Source organism: Rhinolophus hipposideros (genome assembly GCF_964194185.1).
Source record: "Rhinolophus hipposideros genome assembly, chromosome: 6".
Classification (NCBI taxonomy): Eukaryota; Metazoa; Chordata; class Mammalia; order Chiroptera; family Rhinolophidae; genus Rhinolophus; species Rhinolophus hipposideros.
The window spans coordinates 50,457,616-50,465,679 of NC_138052.1; the positions used below are offsets into that span (position 1 = coordinate 50,457,616).

At 39.1% G+C, this 8,064-nt stretch overlaps 1 protein-coding gene across 3 annotated transcripts in view; it reads right to left on the reverse strand.

Annotated features, from left to right (window-relative positions):
* Positions 1-8,064, reverse strand: part of WIPF1 (WAS/WASL interacting protein family member 1) — a 109,572-nt gene that overhangs the window by 67,970 nt on the left and 33,538 nt on the right. Inside the window, exon 1 of one of the 3 annotated variants that reach the window (XM_081051081.1) lies at positions 1,489-1,585. The exons of 1 other annotated variant lie outside the window; for it this stretch is intronic. The gene's annotated coding sequence lies outside the window, so the exon portion shown is untranslated. Of the gene's footprint in view, positions 1-884; positions 1,020-1,488; positions 1,586-8,064 lie in introns of those variants that run through there. One more of the 3 variants, XM_081051078.1, reaches the window with a different exon arrangement.

Sequence of the window (8,064 nt, forward strand, 5' to 3'; positions counted from 1 at the left end):
ATTGGCTCCAGCACGAACAATCTTGGGCCCTTTAGCTGTTTCTGGGCTCTGTTTTCCAAACCTTTGACCATGTCTCTGCCTCTTCTCTAGACTCTTCAAATCTTCCTTTAGAGGAAGCACTGACTAAGTAAGACTCGATACTCTAGTCGGTCAGACCTCATGGCTTCTTCAGGCCCTGCACAGCTACGCCCCAGGTGGAGTTCCTCCTTAAACTCGGGTGCAAGCAGGGGACTGGCTCATCTCACATTCGAGCTGCCCCATTGCCCTTCATCTCTACCCCCATTTTACGTTGGTAAAAGACGGAAAGAAAAAAAGGAAGGAAGAGGGTGGGAAAATAGAAAAGGGAACTTAAGAATAAGAATTTATAAAGATACGAGAAATTATTTTAACACGAAATACGAGCCAAAAGATTCATTTTACCATATAAAAAGTACATGGAAACGACAATCCCCTGCATACAGCCTCGCAGTATGTTTTTCCACATAATATTCCTGTATTTTCTGCTGCCCTTTGAACACCCCGCGTCTGCCTGCAAACACAAGCTGATTTGTCCTGGCTCAGATTTATGCTAATAGGTGAACACGAGGAGAGGCTTAGATGAATTCCACGAAAGAAGTCATTTAATGCACCTCTGAAGGTTTGTTTTTTAAAGGCATAAAAGCTCTAAACAGGGAAGCAAGAGATTCTAATTTCATTTTCACAATAATGGCTGGATGTTTGTTCCTCTAACAGCGTGTGGTTACCAGTTATGCACTGGCTCTTACATTCAAAGCCAGAGCGATTTCCTCACATTACAAAAATAAAGACAGTTTAAGAAGGAGAACTAGTTAGGTATTTTAGAGTGGCTATGGAAGATTTTTCAGGGGGGAGAAAAAAGCACTAACCTGTGTTGTTTTAATCCGCTGAAAACGACCACGTTCTCAAGTTCCCCTGCTATCTTCTAGCCAGTTTCCTGTGCAGTGTTGCATGTGACATTATACTTCCTCACTGCACCTTCTTTGACTCGCCTCTCACAGCGGTCAGAGGCATGTGATAAGATCGTCTCGCTGCTTGCTTCACACTGGGGTAACCTTGTGTCTAAAGAAATGGTTGTCTCCCCAAAGGGTGGTTTTAGGCGTCCCCCTAGCGCACAGGTACAGAGACGGAGGGGAATGTCTGAACTCCTGGTACTTCTGACTCCACAACGAAGGAAAGAGGAAAGGGAGAAACAGAGACTCTTGAACCCCAGAGTTGCCCCCTCTCAGGCGGCAGCTGAGAAGGGAAGGCCGCTCTCTGCAGAACTGGGTGCTCTCCTGTGGTCAGGACAGGCCCCCAGTGCTGCCGCCTTCGGGACGCTGAGGAAGGGCGGCCACGGTGCTGCGCCCAGGATGTGCCCAGCCTGGTCTCTGGAGGGCGCTACTGATCTTATCACATGCCTCTGACCACTGAAAGGGGTTCCCCAGGGCTCAGCTCACATTTCTGGATCCTGCAGTGACAAGGGCCACTCACCCTAAATTTCCTGGGATGGTCGCAAGTTTACATCCAGTCCATTTCATCCTGATGTCAGACGGTGTGCCCTAATTCTTGGTTCAGCAAGCGAAGTCCCAGTACTCTCTGCCTCCCAGGGCTAAATAACTGGCAGATATTTCCCCCCTGCTGGTCTCCAAACTATGCCAGCCTTTTGGTTTCCCCTCAAAGGGCTGGCACTGACATCTGTGGGATGGTGGTGTGAGCCCTGGCCATGGTGTGTGTGTGTGTGTGTGTTTTGGTGGTGGTGGCTGATGCTGGCCTGGCAAGAGCACCAGGAGAGAGCCCAGATGTGTCCCTAACAGAGGGCAGAAGGAGAAGAGCTGAGGCAGGACCAAGCAAGAAACCCAGGGGTGCCATTTTTTCTTGTTCCTGTGTTCAGTGCTTTCCTCTTTCCTTGTACAATTCCTTTAGCTCTGGAGGTCCAAACATACTGGAATTGGTGGATGTAGGAAGTGGTGTGTGGGAGTAAAACGATGCCCTGGACTGAGGAAAATATTCTGCAATTTGTACAATTTGACTCAGTGCAGAAACCCCAAGTTGTTTCTATTTGGCTACCCTGACATAAGTTTTTAAAATGCATTTAAAGGGATTTTTTGTTTGTTTTTTTTAGAAAGGTAACTGTAGACGCTCACTTTTCCAAGTCTTGAAAATATCACCCTATAATTCCCAAGTGAAGTTTTCCATGTGAGAATACCAAGTAAGGAAATGAGTCCTGAGAGTCAGAACTTTGGACAACAGTAAAACCCTGAAGTCTCACCACATGATTGCATTTCTGGCTTTGAAAACATGTATAACTATTTTACCATTCTGATAGTTGATGGCTGGTTTTATGATTGAACTGTACAGTTAGATTAGCCAGTTGAGTCAACGTGGATATAAGCATGGCCTTAGCTTTAAAATACAAATAATGGTAAAACTTTGCCATCTTGAAAAAACAAAATGCTATATAGATGATAGATAATAATAACTCTCCATTTGAATGTATTTCAAAGTGTCACATTCTGGGTTAACCTGCCAGTTCCATTTTCCATTTAAGCAGTTACATATGTTCTACTTAAGCCGTGCTGGGTGGAATTTTTAAAGGTCTTAAAATGCTTTATAATTTTCCTTTGAAATCCCTAACCTGGCCTCCTGTCCATAAATTCTTTTCTGTTTAGGCATTTAAAAAATTTTAATAGACTTTATTTTTTAGAACAGCTGTAGATTTATAGAAAAATCAAGAAGATAGTGAAACGTTCCTACCCTTTATGCACCCAGTTTCCCCATTATTAAAATCTTACATTTAGAATGACATATAAGTAACATTTAATAAACCAATATTGATATATTATTATGAACTAAACCGCATAGGTTATTTAGATTTCCTTAGTTTTCCTCTCCTGTCTTTTTTCTGTCCTAGGATCCCATCCAGGACATCATATTACATTTAGTCATCATGTCTTGTTAGACTCCTCGATTGAGACACTTCCTTGGTTTTGATCACCCTGACAGTTTTTAGGCATTTTGTAAAATGTCCTACAATTGGGATTTGTCTGATTTTTTTTCATGGTTAAGACTGGAGTTATGGGTTATTTGGAGTAAGACCACAGAGGTAAAGTGCCATTTTAATCATATTATATCAAGCAAATATATACTGCCAACGCAATTTAATACTGTTGATGATATCGGCTTTGATCACTTGAGGTGTTTGTCAGGTTTCTCCACTGTAAAGTTGTCCACCCCCTTTCCATATTGTATACTTTGGAAGGAAAATCTTGAGGGCGGAGTATCTATATAAATTATTTGGAATTCTTCTGCATGGAAGATTTGTCTCTTTTGCCCATTTATTAATTTATTCAATCTTTTATTTACATCAGTATAACTTCAAAGATATTTATTTATACTTTGGGTTATAATTCAACCCTACTTTATTTTGTGACTCAAACTGTTCCACCTTTGGCCACTGGGGGCTCTTTCAGTTGGTTCCTGTGCTTCTTTGACCTACTTTGATCAGGTTTGTTTTTTGGTTTGTTTTTTCTGGCACTACAAGATGTTCCAGGCTCATACATGATACATAACTGTCCATGATTTTTATGTCATACAAGGGAATAAAAGAAAACCAATCTATGGGCCTGAGATAATTTTTCTTTGCTTTCAATTTTCATTAGTTCTGCCACATGTATTAATACAAAAATGTTTATATTTACTGCTTTCATAAAATTAGTCCTACCTAGCCTCTACCAGCAAGAAGACACCAAAACACCAATTGAGTGAAATTCTGAAATTCCTTAATTCCAAGGTGCATGCTTTTGTTGGTAGTGTTTTTGTTTCCCCCTTCATATTTTAACATTCCTGGAATCAAAAGGTGCATTTAACATCCTGCCTTTCTACCCACCCCCTTACCTGTCATTAGTGTGATGGTACATTTTAGGAATGGAGGAAGTAGAACAGTCAATTAGCTCTTGTTTGGACCATAGACACAATTGAATTACTTTCACTGATTTTTTTCCCCTACTGAACACATATTTTGATTAAAGTGGTTTGATGCGTAGCATCTACAGACATTAAAACACCCCATGAGTCTTACGTACTCCCAGACATTCTAACTTTACCTCACACCACAAATTCTTATCAAGTCCTAAATATAGATAAAGGAGGGTGGTGGTAAATTATTTTCAATTTTTTCCCCCTGGATTTACTATCTGACTCCTTTTATGTTTATTTTCTCAAGATCTCATAAATCTGTCATCGTGCCCAAGGAGACTAATGCTGACACTGATGGGTTGTGAGAATGATGTTTCACTCCTGTTGATGAGGAAAAGAAGTGTTTACAGATCAGGAAGGACTCCTTAATTCTGCCTTTCCTATAGTGGAGCCAACTGACTGCAGATTGGCAGAACTGGTTATCTCTTTCTCTGTGGCCAGCACCTTCCTTCCAGCTCAAGTACCACTGCTATTAATACTTGGGGAGCATCATGTTTTACTGAAATTTTCTCTTAATGGACAGAGACTTGTTCAACCATTCACCATAGGCATATTTCACAAATGGTCATAGACACAATATCCAATCTTTTCATCCAGGTAGGCAGAACTTGGCTACTCGAAACACTATTTTTTGTCCCACTCCTGTGTAAAATGTACTTAGATACTAACAGCGCCCTAATCATCTCACCAGCATCCAGAAGAGACTGGAAGAGATGCTTGACTGATTTGTTTTTTTTTTAGGAAACCATTGACCAAGCCCTTACCATATGCCAAGCACTGAGCTAAGTGCTTTAACATACATCCATTTGTTTAATTTTTCCTGCCATCCTGTGAGGTAGGTACTGTGATCTCCACTTTACAGATAAGGTAACTAAGTTAGAAAGGCTAAATAACCTGTCCAAGGCTTCGTCTCTGCCCGACACCAGAGACTCGGAACCTAATGTGGCTCTCTATGGTCGGCAGGTTTAACACTTATAACTCTTAAACAGGCACTTTATCGAATATAGTCCTGTTCTCTAATTATTTTCTGCATGCTTTTCACCCCAACCAAACCTAAGTGGCAATAAAGGGCAGGGACACTGTCTTTTATCTCATTAATTCAGCTTTCCAGCTCATTCCAGCAGCTTTCTCATAAACCCTACACTTTGCCTAACTGCCAATCTATTTTTTTCTCATTTATTTAAAAAATTCATAATTTTTCTAATAAAGGTAAATAATTTACTGTTATCATTTCCCTCCTCCCCTACTTTGTTGGGTTTTATTTTGTTTTTTCATTTGTTAGCTTCTTAAATTACAAGCATTATTGTGTTTCTTTTCAGTCCTTTTAAATAAAAGCCTTATCTGTTTATTTAAGTATATATTTAGTCCTAACCCACACATTTCGATGCATTGTATTCTCATTGTAATTTTAAAATAGTCTATAGTTTCAGTAGTGATTTCCTTTATGACTCAAGAATTATTTAAAAGGATCATACTGTAGTTTCCGAGTGCTTGGATGGAAGTGGGGACAGGGGCCATCTTCTGTTAACTTTCAATGCTATGTTATTGTCATATGCAACCAGTATGGTTACTTTTTGGTTAATTGAAAAGTTTCTTTGCCGTCTACTATTTCACCGGTTTTTGTAAATGCTCTTTGGTATTTTAAAAAACTGTGTGTATTTCCTATTTGTTGGGTTAGGTCAATAATGATAATGATGTTATTCAAATCTTCCATTTCTGCTTATCTTTGTCTACTTCATCAAATTCTGAAAGCATTTTGTTACAGTCTCCCACTATGATTATGAAAACTTTGTTTTTAAATTATTCATTTATATTTTTATGTGCATTCTTTTACTTGTGTTTTTTTTTTTAACAAATTTTGCTTTCTATAATCCAGTGCTAAGATGTTCAGTGCATGAAGGTTCATTATTACTGAATCTTCTTGTTTGTCTTACCTCTTATTCTTTTATGTCTTGTTTAATGTTTCTTTTTACATTCAATCCTATACTTTTTTTTAATTTTTATTTTTTATTTTTTCAATCCTATACTTTTTAATATTAATATTACCATCTCTGTTTTTGTTTTGTTAGCATTCACCAACTTCTTCCTTTCTTTCCTTCCTTTCTGTGTAGTTTTGGTATACATATGACTCCTGAAGACAGCATATAGCTAGATTATCTTTTTAATCTATCTGAGAGTCATCGATTTCATTAGAGGAATTTAAGGGTTCACATTTAGTCACATTTACTGTTATATGTCTTATTCCTGTCATTCTATCATATGTATTGTTATATTATTTTCCTCGTTATTTCCCTTTTCTTGATTTTTGCTCATTGGCTATGCTTTTTATTATTTTAGCACCCTCTGCTGATGGCTGTGTGTGTGTATGTTTTAATATCTAATGGTTTAGAAATACTACCTATACTTTTTACTAAAGATCAAATACATGTGACCTTTCTTAGTGAAGATCAGAGAACTATATAGTAGGACCCTGTTAAATGGTCAGTTCACTGTTTTGGGAAATTTAACGGTAGGTTTGTGTCAATAACAGTAAGTTGTGGTGGGAGGGAGCAGGGGATGACATTACACAGGTATCAGAAACCCTTCTAAACCGTGCCAGGTTTCCTCACTTACCTCCCCTCTTCCTATGAGGAGGACTGGCTAAAGCTCTCACAAATCATGTAGGTAACTGTAGAGTAAGGGAGCAGCCAAGAACCCAGTGGCTAGGACGTAGCCAGGACATTACATCCTGAGGGAATGCTTCTGCAAATTTTGGAGTCTGAGACATGCAGGTACTCTGGAAATCTGTAAAAGGCTCTGCAGAAGGGAGGCTGGTAGGGTGGGTTTCCTGCTACCTCACTTCCAGTCACTAGAAGTCAGCATCAGCTAAGAAATCAATTCTAGAATTAGGTAAGAGCTTGACTGTAAGATCATAAGAATGTAAACTTATCCTCTAAAGAGTTGAGGAATTCAAATGAGAAAATAATGTTGCTAGACCTGCTAAGAGACTAGAATTCTGAGTTTCCTAAGGTGTAGTTATGAAAGCATAGGAATCAACAAGAAACCACACTTTCTTTCCCCCGAAGAACAAGGTAGTTTCCATTTTTCTAAAGCTTTGATATCAGAGCAGAAGTGATGGGGGAAATTCTGGCCATGAAATACCTAAGCAGATATTGTTTGTGTGTATTTGTATATTTTATGTATTTTAATGAAGGTTAACATTAAAATTCCATAATTTTTCATGGAGAATCCCAGGGTAGTGGGAGGGAAGGAACAGAGATAAAGGCATAGCATCTGTTTGAGGACCTGCCAATAACTCTCAGTTTACTGAACTGAGAACCTGGTTTGGACCACAAAGAAGAAGTGATACAATACCTTAAAAGAATGTTTCTGTTCCAACATAACATATTTTAAAAATTTAATTTAACCACATAAACATTTTATGAGTTCAATATTATTTTTATCAGTCTCATAATACAAAAGGGAAGAATAAGTCTCTAAGAGTTGAAGAGATTTGTTCAAGCAAGTAAATAAGTGATAGATCTGGGATTTCAACCCCAGGCTTTTGACTCCAAGACCTGTGTCATTTCCAGTGTACAACGAAACTGTCTCCTGTTCTGTCTGAGAGAAACTTAAACCCATACACACCATATTTTATGCATGGTGTGTAAGGGGAAACTTAGTGAGACACATATGCATGGTGTGCAAGGGGGAACTCAGTGAGGCACACCCTTGGCAGTCAGTGCTTCACAACTATGACGTAGGTCAAACAGGCCAATCAGACCCCAGAGTAATTGTTTCTATACTGAACCTGGGGGATTTTTGGAGCATTACGTCATGCCAAAGGCTTTCCTCATTAGCAATCACACAAAAAGACACTATGCTCCATGTTTCTGAGCCCTTGGAGCAGCTAAAGGGAAGATGAAAAGTCAAGAAAGTTCTGTTGCTGATACACTGCACTCTGGTACATTTCTTTATGCCATTGTAATGTAATCTAAGCCAGAATTATCAAGTCTTCTGGCCAGCTGTCTTCAAAGCCAGAGTCCTAGCAGAGTCATTCTTCTTTGGCATACTACAGGGCCTGATGCCAACAACCAAATTGCCCCTTTCTGA